This window comes from Pleurodeles waltl, chromosome 3_1 (genome assembly GCF_031143425.1).
Source record: "Pleurodeles waltl isolate 20211129_DDA chromosome 3_1, aPleWal1.hap1.20221129, whole genome shotgun sequence".
Classification (NCBI taxonomy): Eukaryota; Metazoa; Chordata; class Amphibia; order Caudata; family Salamandridae; genus Pleurodeles; species Pleurodeles waltl.
Genome location: NC_090440.1, coordinates 277447908 through 277465297, shown reverse-complemented (window position 1 = coordinate 277465297; position 17390 = coordinate 277447908). Strand labels below are relative to the sequence as shown.

The 17390-nt window shown below is 42.5% G+C and overlaps 1 protein-coding gene across 1 annotated transcript in view; it reads right to left on the bottom strand.

Moving 5' to 3' along the window:
* ENTREP2 (endosomal transmembrane epsin interactor 2) overlaps nucleotides 1–17390 on the bottom strand; it is a 1414698-nt gene that overhangs the window by 893992 nt on the left and 503316 nt on the right. The window lies entirely within an intron of this gene.

Below are 17390 nucleotides of genomic sequence, written 5' to 3'. Positions count from 1 at the left end.
CAAACCAGATCTTTCTTTCCTTCTTGCTATAATTTCTTCCTTCCTTCCTTCCTTAAAACTTTCTTTTTATTTCTTCATTTCTTTCCTTCTTTTTTCATTTCCTCCTTTCTCTTTTGGCCTCTCTATTTCTTTCATTTCTTTTTCTCTTCTTTCATTCTCTTTGGCCTTCTTTCTCATTTGCACTTTTTTCTTTTGTTTTTCTTTTTTGTTTCTTTTTCTCTTTTCCTCTTTTGTTCCTTTTCTTTCTTTTGTAGTCTTTCATTTTTTGTCCTTCTTTCTTTTGTTCTTATGTCTTTCTTTCTTGCCTTCTTTCTTGGCAGCTAATACCATACCAATTATCTTTTTAGGTCTGTGTTAGCCAAGACCATTTGTCTTTACTAAAATTATGTGTATAACATTCTTATCCATTCTTTATCCATTAGTCTGTGTTTGCCTCATTTACATTTACATTTATTTCCACACACTCCAGCATGCATCAAGGGGCAGTTTTTCAGCCCACTTCAGCTGTTGGCTGACTTCTCTATGGCGTATGGCGTATGGCATTATGCCCTTTCACCATGGCACGGCAACACACAAAGTATTTCCCTTCAGTGCCAGAGAGTTCTATGCTGAAGTCCTCAATTCGTTCGTTTTAGGTAGCAATGTGATTTTGGACTATTATAGTAATATCTCAGGAATACACATAAAATGACAACACAAGGATTACGTGAAATTCAGAGCCTATATAACACAAAAAAGAAAGTTTTAGTCATCACATACCTCATCAGACTCAAGGTAGATATTGCTGTCCAACAGGAAGTAGAAATAAATGTAAGATTAAGTAGGATTATAAATATGCACATATAGGAGTAAGAGTAGGAACTAGACTAAAGGAATTAAACAAAAGTAATTATGACTAGAGAAAGGGACATGACAGTCCACTGCCAGGTTGAAGAAAGTGGCAGAGCTATGAGAAGCCCTGCTCGGATGCAACAAGAGGCTGACTGAGAGTAACCAGACACTGACTGCATGGGGAGAGTGACACAGGTCATCAGCCTTGGAAGGAGTAATGTAAAGTGACATCAAATGTGCACCAGTTGATGCCACATACTTGACTGTAAAGTAGCTGTGCATGCATGGAAACTGCAGGGAAATGTTACTAAGAAATGTATAATTAAATATTTTCTTCGGTGGGAATAAACAATGATAGATGAGTAAGCTTGCATATTAATAATTATGTTACAGAAAAGGAGATCCTATTTATTAAAGGCTGCCTATCCACCACATGTGGGACGCCAATTAGGGGTTTGCAGAACTCCTGACTCTATCCCTACTCTGCATCCCCATGCACTATTATATGGGGACCAATAGGCTGCAAGATAATCCCTGACACCATGGGTGCCAGAGCTCAAAAGAGGAAAGGGGAGGTTTGGGGTGTGGAAGATTGCTCTGAAATGATTTAGTATGCAGAGTGTGAACAATGTTGTATTCACTTTGGATAAAATAGTCAATACGCTTTTAGTTACAAATCACAGCTGATAGTAGAAACTAGAGTAACCTACGAGGGAATGAACCACCTCTGCAACTACTGGAGTCAAGAGTCTGCTATTTTTCTTGTCCATTCAGTCCTTGGTTTCTCTGCTGAGAGAACAGAGAATACAGGCCGTGCTGGCCAACTGCTAACGTGAGGTAAGTGGCAGAGCTCTGAGAAGCTGTGTGGGGTCGGCAGATAGGAGAGACCAGTCTCTGCATGAGGACAGTGGCAAGTATCAGGGGTTCCATGAAAAAGTAGCAAGCTAGGCCCATGAAAACTCCACGGCCATCACATCACAAGCAAAGCATTTCAGGGTTTGTGGGGGTCATTTCCCTCTTCTGCCTCCTGGGACAAGTCCTGTTATCTTAAGAGTGACCCGACAAAGATGCCATGCCTCAGCTGTCAGAGGGAAGGGAAGACATTGCTGAGCTGGGAAGATGTGACTCACACCTCACTTGAAAACGCTTACCTCCCTTCCCTCACTCCACAGAAAGGATCAGTCAGATAAGTCTATAGTGGATCAGATGGAGCATCTCGGATGGTGACAGCACCAGTGACCGTGGAACAGTAGCTCTCAGTGTGCCAAACCAGAAATGCCTCAAGTATGGAAGCGAGCAAGCAGCCAGCTACAAGCTCAGCACCTTGCCAGCACATGCACACTTCGAATACTCTAACTAGAGTCATGCTGGCACATGCACAGTGCCTGTGTACTGTATGCTGTTACTAATTTGGGTCCCTCTCGTTGATGTGAAATCTGGATGGGAAAATGAGAACATCAGTGAAATGCTGTGGACTGATGATACAGTGGTTGCCAGCCACAGACGAAATGTGACAGAAACCCATCAAACCAGTGCTTGAATGGGGTTCACTCAAGCAAGCCAATAGCTGAAGGGCACAGATTCAAAACTCTTCTCCGTATGTTGGATGATGTGTGTTGTGTTTACTGTTGGCATGAGATCTGGCAGACGTCTACAGCTGTTTGTTGCCAAGCCTAACAAGCTTTGCAAAGCCAATAGATCTGCCCTTGACAAACAATTGGTTGCGGTGCAAGTGCTTTTGCTTTTATTTTTTTGCAGGCATAGAAACCAACATAAAAATAATACATTTAAAAAAAAGAAAACATTATGGCTTCTAAATGTGGAGGCTGCACACTTGCTATGAAATATTAATACAAAAGCTATTCCACTCTGCTCATTATTTTACAATCCTGCCACGACCTCAAGTACATATTTTCATATTTATCAAAAATAATACTCACTTGTGGTTTGTGAGCCTTACCCAAAACAGTGATAAAGTGTGGCGTGTATGTTCACATAATTAGAAACAAATGCAACGTATGCCCAGTCTGCTTGTCTATATAACTACACCTCAGCATTAACAGGTTGTGAATTTGCAACCCCTCAGGGAAGGTGGATTGTACTGGGGTATTTGTATAGCGCTTAATTCTCATGAAATGTGGTGAATGAAGGCTGATGCATTATTAGGGCAAGGGAGCATAGAACAGGACTGATCTCTAAGCGAAAGCAGCATTAAACGATGTGATGCCATTTAGGAGGAATGCAGGGGATCCATGCAATTTGTGTAAAGGCATAAATCTTTACGGAGTTTCAGAAGCACATCTGCAGATGTGCAACATATGCCATTTCTGAAAGCTTGTATTGCACCTATTAAACAAATATTAAATTGACACTAGTGCAAATTCTAAACCTATACAGAAGAGGTGTTTATCACTCCCAAAATGTTACTAACTTGTTAGCGTGTATAGTGCTTTATTAGAACTTTAGAAATCTATATCACAAGAACACCTCACCATGGGACTCCAACTGATGGCCAGCCAAACTCAGACTCACACCCACTCACACCAGGAACATCAGAATAATCATCAACAGCAAAGTGGACATGACAGCATTAGTCAATACCACCACTGCATCCTGCCTCCTGACCCTCAAGATGCTGAGGAAGATCTTCAAATATCTTCCAAGCAACACTAGAAAAACTGTCACTTATGCCCTATTCACCAGGAGATTGGACTACAAGAACTCCCTCTATGCAGGGATCACCAAGTACATCATTAGAAGACTACAAACCATTGAGAACTCGGCAGCCATACTCATCCTCAACTTCCCTCATAGAAGACACATTACACCACACTTCTTACATCAACCACCATAACACCTCCAATTTGCAGGACACCTACTCGAACACATCCCACACATAAACAGAACCAGATCAGGACGACGGGTGTTCTCTTACATCACTCCTAAAGTGTGGAACAGCCTCCACTACACATCAGAGACTCCTTTGCTCTTCTTGAATTCTGCAAAAAAATGAAGACCTTGCTTGTCAATTAACCAACCCACCATAGGTAGGGCTAGAAACACATACACCAGCTCAGCTCCAGGATACTCTCGGCGATGATGGCGTGCTTTCAAATACACTTACCATAAGATCTGGATTAGGAAAGACATCTTAACATCTTTATTCTATAGATTAGTTGAGAGCAGTAAACTGTTGTAGAAATTATAGGATATAAACTTGTCACTCCCGAGTTAGTCTTTTTAATGTCAAGTTATTATGCTTTTCATCTCCTTTTAGTTTATCAACAACGACGGGAAACTACCAGGAAGAAAGAACCATGCTAAGAGTCTTCATTATCAATATCACTAACTAAAATTGATGAGACATCTTGTCCAAATAGTCAGATCACAAATGCTGCTTTTGTTACCAAGCCAAATGCAGGGGCAGTGGGTCTGAGAGTTTTTTTTTTGGTGTTCATCTTATTAAGGCTCGATAACATTAATGTGAGGCTATTTGCCTTTTGAGTTGCCATCGTCGTGGGCACATGATGGAGGGGTTCAGACTTGCCATTAGGCTGTTTCATTATGATCAAGTGTTTAATCTGCAAAGTGAGAATTAACTGTACTTTTATGCCTGTCTTACCCATGTGTACAATACTTTCGCCTCTCAAGCCATGGTGTCTTTACTGCAAATGTCTACCTGCTCCATGTCTGATTTTGAGTGCTGAGTGCTGGTGCTGGCTGTGGTTCTCTATTTGGAGCAGCATCAGGGTCTTGGCATTTTAAGAGGAAATGCAGGCCAAAGTACAACCGGATGTGCGGCCCTGAAGTGCACGAGACAAATATAGCCAGATAATGGGTGGGGGTAAAGGGAGTGGCAGAAATGATCCATGAAGTGTGGCCCTACAGTGCAATATGGAAGTGCAGCTGCGACATGGGTAAAGAAGTTGAAGGGCTGAAGAGCAGCATACTTTGTGCCACATCCAAAGTACAGGCCAAGTACGTTAAAGGCCTATCTACATTATTACTGTACAAAATAGTTACATAATTACAGACCTGATAAAAGTACTTACTGTTGTAATGTCATATAGATCAACATAATTGGTGGGGCACTATGACCCTGTCTGAGGACGACGTCGTAACCAGGTGGAGCGTGGGACCGAAAGGATAGGAGTTGAGGAAGGAACATGCAGGGTGAGATTAGTATGAAGAGAGTTAAGACGTGAAGGGAGAGGTTCGAGGCACTGGGCCCAAAAAAGCAAATTATCTACACTAGCAGAGGTGTGTCCTCTTTGCCACCTGCTGCTATGCGACAACTGGCAACGAAGGTGGAATCCAAGCACCCATCTGGTCCAGCAGCAGCGGTTGTGTGAGATAACGGCTCAGTGGAGCAATGTGACATCAGGAGCTCACAGCCGGTTGCATGACAGGAATTAGAGGCTGATACAATTGCCAGGAGCCACCTCAGCTTATGCGGTAGTGAGAAACAAGTAAAACTCAGCTGTCACACCAGGTGAAGGTGAGCAGCGCTCTGCCAGTGAGCAGCTCAACATGCGCTGTGTCGGTGCATGTACCCTGAGTCTCCCGAGATCACAGAAACAACAGCGGCCATTTTGAGGTCAGAAGTCTAACTCATTTACACAGAAAGTGCACATCGGCAGCAATTTTTAAGTCACGCTCCACCTCCCATTGATGCACATGTGGGCCATCTCAAAGTCAGGCTGGCCAATCAAAACAGCGAAATAATTTCACCAGAATGCACTAGTGGTTCACTGACATCTCCTGTAAGAAATACAATGGAGACAAATTAGTGTTAGTGACTTTTGTCACTCCCTTCAAGTATACCAAGGAGACCACTGTAAACACTTCCAAATAATCAGGGGACTCCCACCAATATATCACCTTCTGCTGCCACCTCATCCAGTGATGCGTAGACTCCTAGTATCCTGGAAGTCTCCTATTTCTGCCCACCACCACTCTTCCCTCTCACATCTGGTGGTGGAATGGGTTTGTGTTGGCAAGAATGGATGACTACTAAGATTTCATGAAGGAACTGAAAGTAGCAGATCCACAACAATGCCTCATTGCTCTAAAAAATCTAGTGGGCAGGGATATCGGACAAATCATCAAAGCATTTCATGCGGAGTTGACAACATCTCATCAATTACTGTGTGAATCCCTCAACAAATGGTTCCTACACACAGAAATATAGACTATGAACACTATACCTTCAACTTGGCCTCACAAGACAAAGATGAATCAGTAGGAGAGTTCATCACACATCTTAAACAATAAATTTAGTTTGCGCTTTTGACACATATCAAGGGGTCCATTTAACATTTTAAACAGTTGCAATATGCTTAAACTAAACTGTTTCGTGTACATGCTTGGAGAGGTCACCACAAAAGAGATGGTCTCAAATGAATTTGTTGATCTAGGCCCAGGACAGCAAAATTATTCCACCAAGACCGTCTGGGACTTGGTCGAGCTGGCCCAGAAGGTACTGAAAGAGGCTGAAACCCTTAGAAGCTGAGGGATTATAATTACCCCGCTGAGGAGTACGGGGTATCATACAGGCCACAAGAAAGGACAGAACAATACTGAACCAACCTATAAATATCTTCTTGATGTAACTTTGGCCTACTCAACAAGCAATTGTCTGACTTTCAATAGAAAGAAAACCAAAATATTAGTAGTTTTAGGCAAAAAGTCACAGAGTCATGGTTCCTAGAGGAAGAAAAATTAGAAATAGTAAAAAGCTTTAGGTACCTTGGGGTTTACTTCAATGCGAATGGAAGGTACAAGGATCGACTATAGGAAATAAAAAAGAAAGGTAATGCCTTAGTTTTTGCTTTCAGGACCCTTTACAATAATTTGAAAGGTCCAACACTAATGCCGAACTTGCAGGTGGTTCCGGCAATAGTCTTTCCTTCACTGACTTACGGTGGTGAGGCCTTGAGGGGACAGCACAGTGTAATTCTAGACAAAATGATACTTAGCGGATATAGGTCTATCTTCCACTTACCATCATATATTTCACTGGCCCAAGTCAGGCTGGAGTTCGTAATTCCAATCACTGGCTTGGAAAGTGGCTTTTACAAACTGCTGCTATAGGATAAAATAAGCACAGAAGGTTCCTGGGGTCATTATCTCTGGTCTGAAATCTAAGACAGCCTGAGCTTTCCAGCTCAACACTACTTAGATCAGGCCTCATTTACTCTTGGGCTATCTAGTGCCTGGGACTTATTTATGAGCCACATGGAATTTAAAAAGCTGTCCAAATCAAGCACCTAGTTACTATCAGTGGTTGAGGAGAAAGCCAGCTTGTCACAACGCTGCAATGGTTGAATGATGCTCCACAGTTATACCAGGTTTAAATCACAGTGTTGTCTAAGAGAACCTTATAGTAATCATGTGAAGGAACAGTTCTGAAATATAAGCTGGGGATACTGCCAGTCTTAAGACATTGCCCTCGATGGAAGGAGGGAAGGTCAGGAGATCTGCCAGCTATGCGGCCAAGGGCCAGAATATATTGTCCATTCACTGTGTCTATACCAGCCAGTCATGGCGGTATGGCATGTACTGTTGTGTAGGAAACAGATGGATCATAGAATAAGGTCATGCAAAGAGGCGGTGATGGGCTGTTTTGAACCAACTGACCCCAGATTGAACTGTGCAATGGTGACATTTCTTCAGAGTTTTAGGAAGAGGGCTATGGCTAAGGACCTTGATGAAGCAAGGAAGAAGGATACAGGTTCAACCAATTTGCTTACTCTGTCTCGTGTCTGCAGCATGATTGAGGGCTTAGTCCTGGTAACAGACAGAGAGTCTATTTGCTTGGTTTTAGCAGGCACAGGGGAAATAGCCTGTAGGGGAGTTGAGCAGACACAAGTATTATATGATGTTCCTTGTTTCTATTAAGAGTTATTTGAAAATGGGCCTTTCAGCCGTCTAAATCTTGCGAGGAGCATCTGTACTTTATTATTTAGATTGTTCAATGCTTTATAACTGCTATTCTTGTACATATAGCACAAGACTGCCCAATGCCCACACTGTCCAAAGTTTTTTGCTTTGCTTCTTAGGAAGGTGTTTCTGAAAGCTTGGTTTTCAGCCATCCTAAATTTTTTGATCTGTACTTGAACGTTAACACCCAGACTGACCCATCCTTTTTAAACCACCGCATTAGCACCTTAATCTTAGAGCCACCCCAGATCTTTTGAGGAGTGTTTACATTTTAACTTTCACTCCGCTCTACGCACTTTAGCTGTTGCACTTGCACTTAAAATCCCAGGTTGTCCAATGTATCTTTCAGGGGAGAGGCTTAAACTTAGAAAGTCGCAGTATCTAGACATGCTTATCCCTATTTCGAGGGAGGTTTATCAAAGAGTTTACTCCTTCCTTGTTCAAACATAAGATTGTAATATGCACTAGCACTTTTACTCCGTCATTTCCTTATGTAACTTAATTGGTGGACTCCCACTTTAACACCTGTATTAGCCTATGCATGTTGCGGGGGTGCATGTTGGTGAAGGCACATGCAAATTAAGACGGCTTTACTTTCTGCTTTTAAGGAAGGTTGCTTAGGAATAGCTGTCTTGCGGATAACCAAATTAATATGAGCATGTGCACTTTAAACTCACACACTACCGATAGTACCTCAAATCTTATACGCTAGTCACTAAGAATCAGTATTTCTGATTCTGCAAAGGATGACGGTGCGGGTTTAGTAGGGTCAGATGGGACCCTCTTTCAGCTCTTTAATATATGCACGGACAAGAGGAGTATACGTTTTCAATGTGCTATTTTGAATGTTATTATGGTTGAGAATTTTATAATGTAATTTTAGAAAAGATAAATTTGGATGTGATTTATTTCCTTTTTTCTGTGTTTTACAATGAGCTTTCTGAGCATTATATTGCAATGGGTTTTACTAATCAAGCAATAAAGATATTTGAAATTTGAAAAAATGTGAATTTGGTTGGAGAGATGTCACACGTTTGACACATTCACAACAGACAGATCTACTCTGCCTTAGAGTCATTGAAGGATGTCAGTCTGAGTGCATCCATTGAGGCTTCTTGAACTCTTGAAGAAAAGTTACTCTTTGGATGAAATAGAACAGATGATCACAGTGAATGATCACGCAGAGGAACATGAAAAAAACGATGGCGGCAGGAAAGAAGGAGAAGTGCCCATAATGAATACCTTTAATTACAGTGATGACATTCTAGTATTTGGAGCCACCACTAAAGACCACGACAGAGCTCTAGATCACGTGTGTCAATCGTGTCTTGATGTCAATTTTACTTTTAATCAGGACAAGTGTGAATTTCACAAAACCATATTGAAGTTCTTTGGATACACCTTCTCTGGGGAAGACATGAGACCTGACCGGGAGAAAGTAAGAGCTTTGAATGACATGCCTCGCCCAATGGATGTTGATAACATCCGCTCATTCCTAAGGATGACCGGCAGTTCTGCTCAGTATATAAAAGACTATGCCACCTTGAGCTACTCTCTTCGAGAATTGACCAAGCAAGGCCAGCTATTCAAGTTATCATCAGTGTGTGACCAGGTCTTCAGAAAAATGAAATCAGCAGCAGGGAAGCCCACTGTCTGTTCATGCATTGGACTGTGTACATTTGTTGCTGTGTGTAGCTATGCGCAGGCACAACACTGAGGACAAAGCTATTGGTTTTATCAACGCTTGTTTTTCATGCTAGCAAGCGAAAACATCACTTTTTAAGTGTTCTAACTGATTGTAGAACATACAAAAATTGCTTAACTTAAAACATTTTCAATAGTGTTAACAATCATAATCATCGCATTTCAATCACGGACCAAAGCTATTATAAAAGCAATTCACCAAACATTCAATATCATTAAAAATATTTACACAGGAGACCAAGTATTTCATCATTGTATACGGTAAGGGAAGGTGTTCGAATTTGCACTATGTTCTCTCTTATATACAAAAAGCAGCTATCTAGAGCCTCTGCAAAAATAAATGCATGCATCTTCTGATGTCAACTAATGTCCATTTACATTAGAAGACTCGTTTTCGTCGTTTCACTAAGTGGACTCAACACAAAACATGGGGTGAATATTTATTAACATTAATTTCTTAAAAACAAATGCCGCTCTAGGCACCTTTCGTCGTGAAGTGCATGCCACGTATGCATCCTGCATTCAAATAGACGTGGGAGAATCCAAGGGTGCATTACTGTGTAATGCATGTCATTATTTATGTGTACTGATCTCCTGCCCCAACTAATAAACCTTCGTCTAAATAAACTGAAACAATGTCTTGAAATATGCATTTACAAACACTTTGTATACTAGCTGTTTGGTAACACAGCATAAAGAAGCTTCATTTAGATTTCAAACAAGCAATGGCAAAGTCAACGAGTGCAACATTTGATACTGGGTGAAGATTTAAGCTGGCTTCATAATAACTTTGCCTCTGCATGGATTGCTCTTTCCTCGGACCCTTTGCTGACTATTCCACAGTCTTTTGGATCATTGACGAGCTTCCGGCAGTGATATTTTACTGTTCTTCATTTATTAGCTTGTATTGTTTCTCACAGTCTTTTATCTGTGTTCGCACTTGATTCTATGAACAGTGTACACATTTATCTAATTGGGGGCTCTTTATCAAAACAGATTGCTTATTATATGTACATTCTTATAAGTAGAAATAGCGCTATTTTGTCAATACAGTATTCTACTGTCCCTTGATATCTTTCAAGAAAATGTAAGAAATACACAAAGGATAACTAAGTCGTCACCACGATGACTGAATGATTTAGTCTTTACAGATAAATTGTGTTTAATAAACACAACTCTCACGCTCAGTGCACAGCCGATCACACAATACAATATGCAGATCAACGACCAGCTCACTGACTTCCTGTAGACCAACCACATCTTGGAACCCTCCCAATCCGTATTCAGGAGCAACCGTGAACGGTTGTTTATAGTTCTTAATGAAAACCTTTGATATGTCATTGAGCCACACTGGTATGATTTCCTGGTTTTGAAGCAATTCTGAGTCAAACAATATCTCCAGGCTTCTTGCTTTGGGGTGATCGTGGGATGGGTTCAAAGACCTAAGGACCATTCAAAATGTGCTGAAAGAGACTAACTTTCTCCCATTATGAATATCTCATAATGTCCAATCATACAGCATTCCTTGCAGCAAAAGATGCCATCAACACCCTCCTTGACCGAAGAGAAACCGCAGCCCTTATCCTCCTGGACCTTTCAACCACCCTCTGCACCAGACTACACAACACCGGCATCCGCGGCAAAGCCCTAGAGTGGATCTGCTCCTTCCTCACCTGCCGAACCCAGAGAGCCAGGCTCCCACCATTCACTTAAAAACCGATGAAGACCAGCTGCATAGTTCCCCAGGGCTCCTTTCTGAGCCCCACCCTCTTCAATATCTATATGACCCCACTCGCCAACATCATCAGAAACCATGATCTCAACACCATCTCCTACACAGACGATACCCAGCTTATCCTCTCCCTCACAGACGAGCCACCAGCAGCCAAGAGCAACTTCCACAATGCTTCCTGGTGGCCCGCAGCTCTAGGGCCCCATGCTACACCTAATGACAATTGCACACAACCTCTACATCATCCTCCGAAAGATCATCAAATGGATCCCCATTTAGGCAAAAAGAACAGTCACCCAGGCACTCGTCAGCAGCAAGCTTGACTACAGCAATGTACTCTATGGCGGCAGCACCAAGAAACTCTAAACGAAATTCCAGAGAATCCAGAACGCCACAGTCAGACTGATCTTGGACATTCCCCAACACAAACACATCACCACCCATTGAGAGACCTCCACTGGCTCCCGGTTAACAAAAGAATCACCTTTAAACTCCTCATGCACGCACACAAAGCCCTACAAAACATCAGACCTGCCTACCTCAACCAGCGCGTCTCCTTCTACACGCCTTCCAGACAACTCTGCTCTGCTCAGCCGGCCCTTACCTCCACCCCAAGGATCCACAAAAACTTGGCAGAGGAAGATCCTTCTCATACCTAGCTGCACAGATCTGGACACACATCCTCTCCACCTCAGGCAATCCCCCTCACTGATCCAGTTCAGGAAGGACCTCAAGACCTGGCTCTTCAACTGACCCCTTAGCCCCCAGTGCCTTGAGGCCTCCCGTGTGATAAGCCGCACTTTATAAGTATGCTGATTGATTAATTGATTGAGATTGAAAATTGTGAATATACATAAGGGAAGTTGTAATACCAATTGGTCTGGTGAAAGCACTGATTGTGCCACCCAGTTAAGTAGCCCTGTTAACATGTCTCGGGTCTGCCACTGCAGAGCCTGTGTGTGCAGTTTCACTACCAATTCGATTTGCCATTTAAAACCTCTTGTCAAGCCTTTAAATCCCCTTTTCCTACATATAAGTTACCCCTACAGTAGGCCCTAGGTAGCCCATAGGGCAGGGTGCAATGTAAATAAAAGGCAGGGCATGTACTTTTATGCTTCACATGTCCTGGTGATGAAAAACTCCCAAACTCATTTTTCATTAATATGAGACCTGCTCCTCTCAAAGGCCAACATTGGGAATTCTTTAATAAACTTTTAAGCTTTTAAATTACTGATCAGAAAGGAGTAGCTGCATCATGTTTAATATCTTTGGAATGGTAATGACAAATCCTCTTTACTGGTAAAGTCGGATTTATTATTACTATTCTAGAAATGTCACTTTGAGAAAGTGAGCATTTTGTCTGCTCTTACTGCTCTGTGTGCCTTACAGCCTGTCTCCAATACACATATGATCTGGGTGACAGCTACATTTGTGCATTCCCTCCAGACACCCACAACACAGGATACTCAACTGCATCTGCATTCATTTGCATACTGATGGGTCTTCCTGGACAGGGAGGACGGAAAGGGCTCAAACTTACAGTTCAAAGGGTAGTGGCCTAAGCCTCACACAAAGGGCTGATCACCATTACTGATAGTCTGGAGCCAGGGCTTGGCTGAAAGGGGGCATGTGCATTTCAGAGAGATCTTTTGAAGTCACCCCCCACATCAAAGGCACTTTTGGGTATATGTACAGGACTTGGGAAGAACTCTGCCAGAGTAAAGACTGCTGTGCCATAAGGATTGCCACTCTGCCTTGACTGACTGTTTCAAGGAACTGTTCCTCTCATTGCTGAGCTGCCCTGCTGCCTGCTGATCTCTGCCTTGCTGAGGACAAGGACTGGACCCATTATGTTGAACCCCAGTGTCTCCAAGGCTTGCTGGCTTGGCCCCTCTTCTTCTGCAGTCTCGGGCCATAAAAGCCTGCTTGCCACTCTCCTGGTACTTCTGGTGCATCTCATTCACCTCCACAGAGCCCGACAACAACACAGTGCCCAAGTGCCGTTACAATATTGACAAATTGTGCTCTTGCCATCCACACATTGCTCCGTCAAAGGTTCTGTTTCAGCAGACCCTGCATGGGGTCTGTAGTCAGCCTACCCTCCATCTCGGTCAGCCTAGATTTTGGATTTGCACCGGTTCCTCGTGACAAAAAGTAACCTTTTGACCGATAGTGACTTCTAAGCACTGTTTTCACATTTAATCTTCAAAAAATCATATCTCGACTTCTACTTATTGGATTTTAGTTGTTTTGGTATTGTTTTACCAATAAATATTCTCTATTTTTCTATAACTATGTGAAGTCTCTTTGTGGTGTTGTCATTGATTTGCTATATTTTAAGTGTATTGCACACCTTCTTGCACAAAAACAATCAAGAGAGGAGTTTTCACACATAGAAAGTGATAAAACGGGGAGAAATGAAGATCTTTCTCCCTGTTTTGTCACTTCAATGCGACCTCTGAGGTGGCATAGGAATCTGACGCATTCCCAGACTTGTAAATCTGGGAATGCATCATATTCCTGAGTGTTCCATTGGTGTTGCGTGGGATCACCCACAGCAACACCCATGGTACGCCGCTTATAAGCATAAAATTGCACAAGGTGGCTTTTTGTGCCCTTGTAAATATGGGATGGCACACTGTATAAATAAAAATGGCACTTCGGTGGCGCAGTGTGCCAATACGGCCTCATAAATGAGGCCCATAATGCCTTCAGCATGGCCACTGGCATGATTTATAAGGGTCCTGGGTGGGTTATTGGGTGTTGTAATGCATGCTATAGTGGCCTCCTCTTGCTTTGGCCCTGTGCCGTAAAATTCATAAGCAATGCCAGCCACTACAGCTTTTTGACATTGGTGTAATTTGGCCAAAAGGTAAGATGTTTATGGACATATCAAATGAGCACTGAAACATGAGCAGATGGCAGCAGATTTCCAATGTGAGTAAGAACAGATTGAGTCAACATGTTTTCATTAATAATGATCAAATCTGGGTAGCGTTTCTTATTGCTAAATAAACTATTTAAAGCATAATCCACAAAGCGTGTTTCATTAGTAATTGGTTCTTATTCTTTGAACTTTGGGAATACGTCACACCTCAGTTAGGAGTAATGACACCTACTCAGAGAAAAAGCTTTGTGAACATGGTCTGTAATCTCAAGCCAGTCCTGAAATATCCTATGAACATTGGTCACGTTTAACTTTTGTGACTCAGTCATACTGAAATCTATTTTAAGGTCTCTGCTGCTGGTGTTGTGGATCTATTAAGTGCTGCATCCGAAGCAATGGTTAGCACTACTTTATCTTCTATTGGTTTACCTATGCTGCATGCTCCCTTATGGTCATAGGTTTTTGGTATGAGAGTCACCTTTACATGTCTTATAAATAGGACACAATTTACTTTTGTAGTACTCAAATCTGATCAAACTCTGTGAGTCTCTTTCAGGATCACTATGTGAACATGGATGTATGTTAGAAAAGGGACAACTTTCATTATTCTGAACAGTGTGATAAACTGGTAAATTGGTTAGGATGGGTTATTAACAAGCAATAAAGGCACTATCTTGTTAGGTACAGTAAGAGGTTTCAGGAATTTAAATTTGAGTGTGACCCCTGGCAACTATGGAAAAAAAACACAAAGACATAACTTAGAGAAAATCTGTAAGCATTTAGAAGCACCACCACATATGAAATGTCAAAAACACAAAACAATTAAAATATCACTCCAATTTATAAACATAGAGAATAATTCAATGGACAAAATATCACCAAAATGAAAAAAATCCAACTATGGGAACTGAAGATATGAATTTTAGAAGAATTATGTAAACTTTGTGCCGAAAGCACTAACTACCCATACGGGTCAACTGGCCATGGAAGAATGGAACCAAGGCTCCTACAATGTATGGTAGGTGTCCACATCTTTGTCCTAGGTACAAGTTGGAGCAGGTTCAGCCTTGAAGTCTCCTCACAGGTACCAAACAGCAGGTACAGTCTTTTTCTGTTCCTCCACAGATCCTGTGTGTTCTGAAGGGGTCTTGGGGTACCACATTTATGTCTGCACTAGCTCCGGGACCCTGGGAGTTATCACTCTCCTGGAAATATTTGCAATCTCTTGCCCTGAGGTTTGGAGCTGTGGCATAAAAGTCTCATATAAAGAGGGGACGGAGGCTACATGGGAATCATTAAAAAGGCAACAACCCTTACCTCAAGGCCTTGTTTTGATGATGAATGGGTAATGAATGGCATTTGCCTCTGCTGAGAGGTGCTTTTGGGAGTGAACAAGCAGAAATCATCACCGCAGGCCAAGAGACACTCGTAATAGATTTTCCTCCTGGTTGCACTGCCCCTTCGTCAAAAAGCAATTGCTTCTACTTGTTTGAGACTGTTTTAGTCAGCTCTGAGGGCACTGCCTAACTATTGACTGCATCTCTTGTGATAGTTGCTTGCAAGGCCTAATAACACTTACTTTTCACTGAACTGTTGGAAGAGACTAAGATGATAGGTCCTGTGCTGGTAAGTTTTGCTGGAAACCATCCCTAAAGGAATCACTTCAGTGGGGGACAAGATTGGGCTAATGGTTTCAAAGACAGAATGAAAGATAATGCGAACAGAGGTGGAAGGGCTGGAGATAAGGACAGCCACAATTAAAGCCCAACTGCCAAGAGCAGACTTATGGTGCTGTGACACCTGGTATATAAAGTGGAAGGTGATGAGCCCAATCCATTAACATCCTATTTTATGGAATTCTGGAAAAGCTGAAAAAGGATGACATGGAGGGTTTCATGATAAGTCCCTTATCATGCCTTATGGGTTTGACCTTCTTAGCACTACTGTAACTGCAGAGGGTGCACAGAATCCAGGTCCAAATGTCACCCAATTGGAACATAGAAAAACCTGGACCAATCACAGCTTGCTTCCACCAACATGAACACACTTGACAGGTATTATTGGCCTGGACCATATGACTGGGTGGGAAGCAGCAGTAAGATCACAGCAGACTTTCCAGTACACACCAATGCTAAAAAGAAGACTTTCCTGTCATTGAGAGTGATACTTAAGTAAGGGGACATTTCATATGGCCACTTGGAGCCAGCAAAGACGTGCAGGCAAGTCCAGAATCCATATGAACAATAAGAAGCTGGCAAAAAACTGGACAGTCTAGAACATTCAAACATGGATACTATACTCCATCTCCAAAAGCAATCGTTCCTTGCAGCATGATGACCAACCCTCCCATCACTTCAGTATCCATCAACTTTACCCCTTTCAGAAGCAGGCAGAAAGGGTAAAAGCAATCAGGACTGTGGAGGAGATCACACACAACAGATCTCTGGACAAATTGAGATCTACACTAAAGCCCACTGCATTACCGGAAGAAGAGCTTGCATTGCAATCTCCTACCAACAGTTAATGAGGATAGATGAGTATCTCTTGGCCAAGGTACTATGATTGTTAAGTGTCTGCTCTTTTGGTTCTTTTTTTATCGCTGGTTGTTATGACTGTGCTATGTCATGAAGTGTTTCCATGCAAATACAGGGACCTTCCCTCTTTGCTCCTTTCCCTTTGCCTCGTCTCTTAGTTTCTTTATCCTTTCCAACTCACAGGAGGCATGCATTCAAGATTGACAAATTTGCCTGTGAATACTGTGACCTAGAGCCCTCGCTCTTGATGTGGAAAGACTGCACAGTTGAGTTTCTGTACACATACATATTTGTTCCTTCTGCTCATCCTTAATCCAAGTATATGTTTTAGGTTTAATCCAGATTGCCTCTTGGCGGCTCCCCAATCAAGGAATATACTAATATTACCCTCCATTATTAACAAATTATCATAATAATAATAATAATAAGTGTTATTCTCGCGCCCCCATTCGTCGCTCCCTCCCGCCTCCCAGCTGCTCCTCCCTCCCCCCTCCCTTCTTAATGGCTGGAGCTGCGCGTCGAGGGTGAGCGACCTCTGACCTGTTTTTGGTCTAGAGCTCGCCCCCCACATCCGCACCACCACCTTGCTGTCTCGTGCCCCTGACCCCTGCTGCTGCTAGCCTGTTCGAGGCCCTCCTCCACCCGCAGGCATCCTCCTGCGCCTCATCCCTGGTGTCTAGTGGGCTCTGGTAAGCTTCGCTAGACCCGTGTGCAATCTGCCGCTTTTGCCGTATCTGTAAGTGTTTTTACTTTTCAGTAC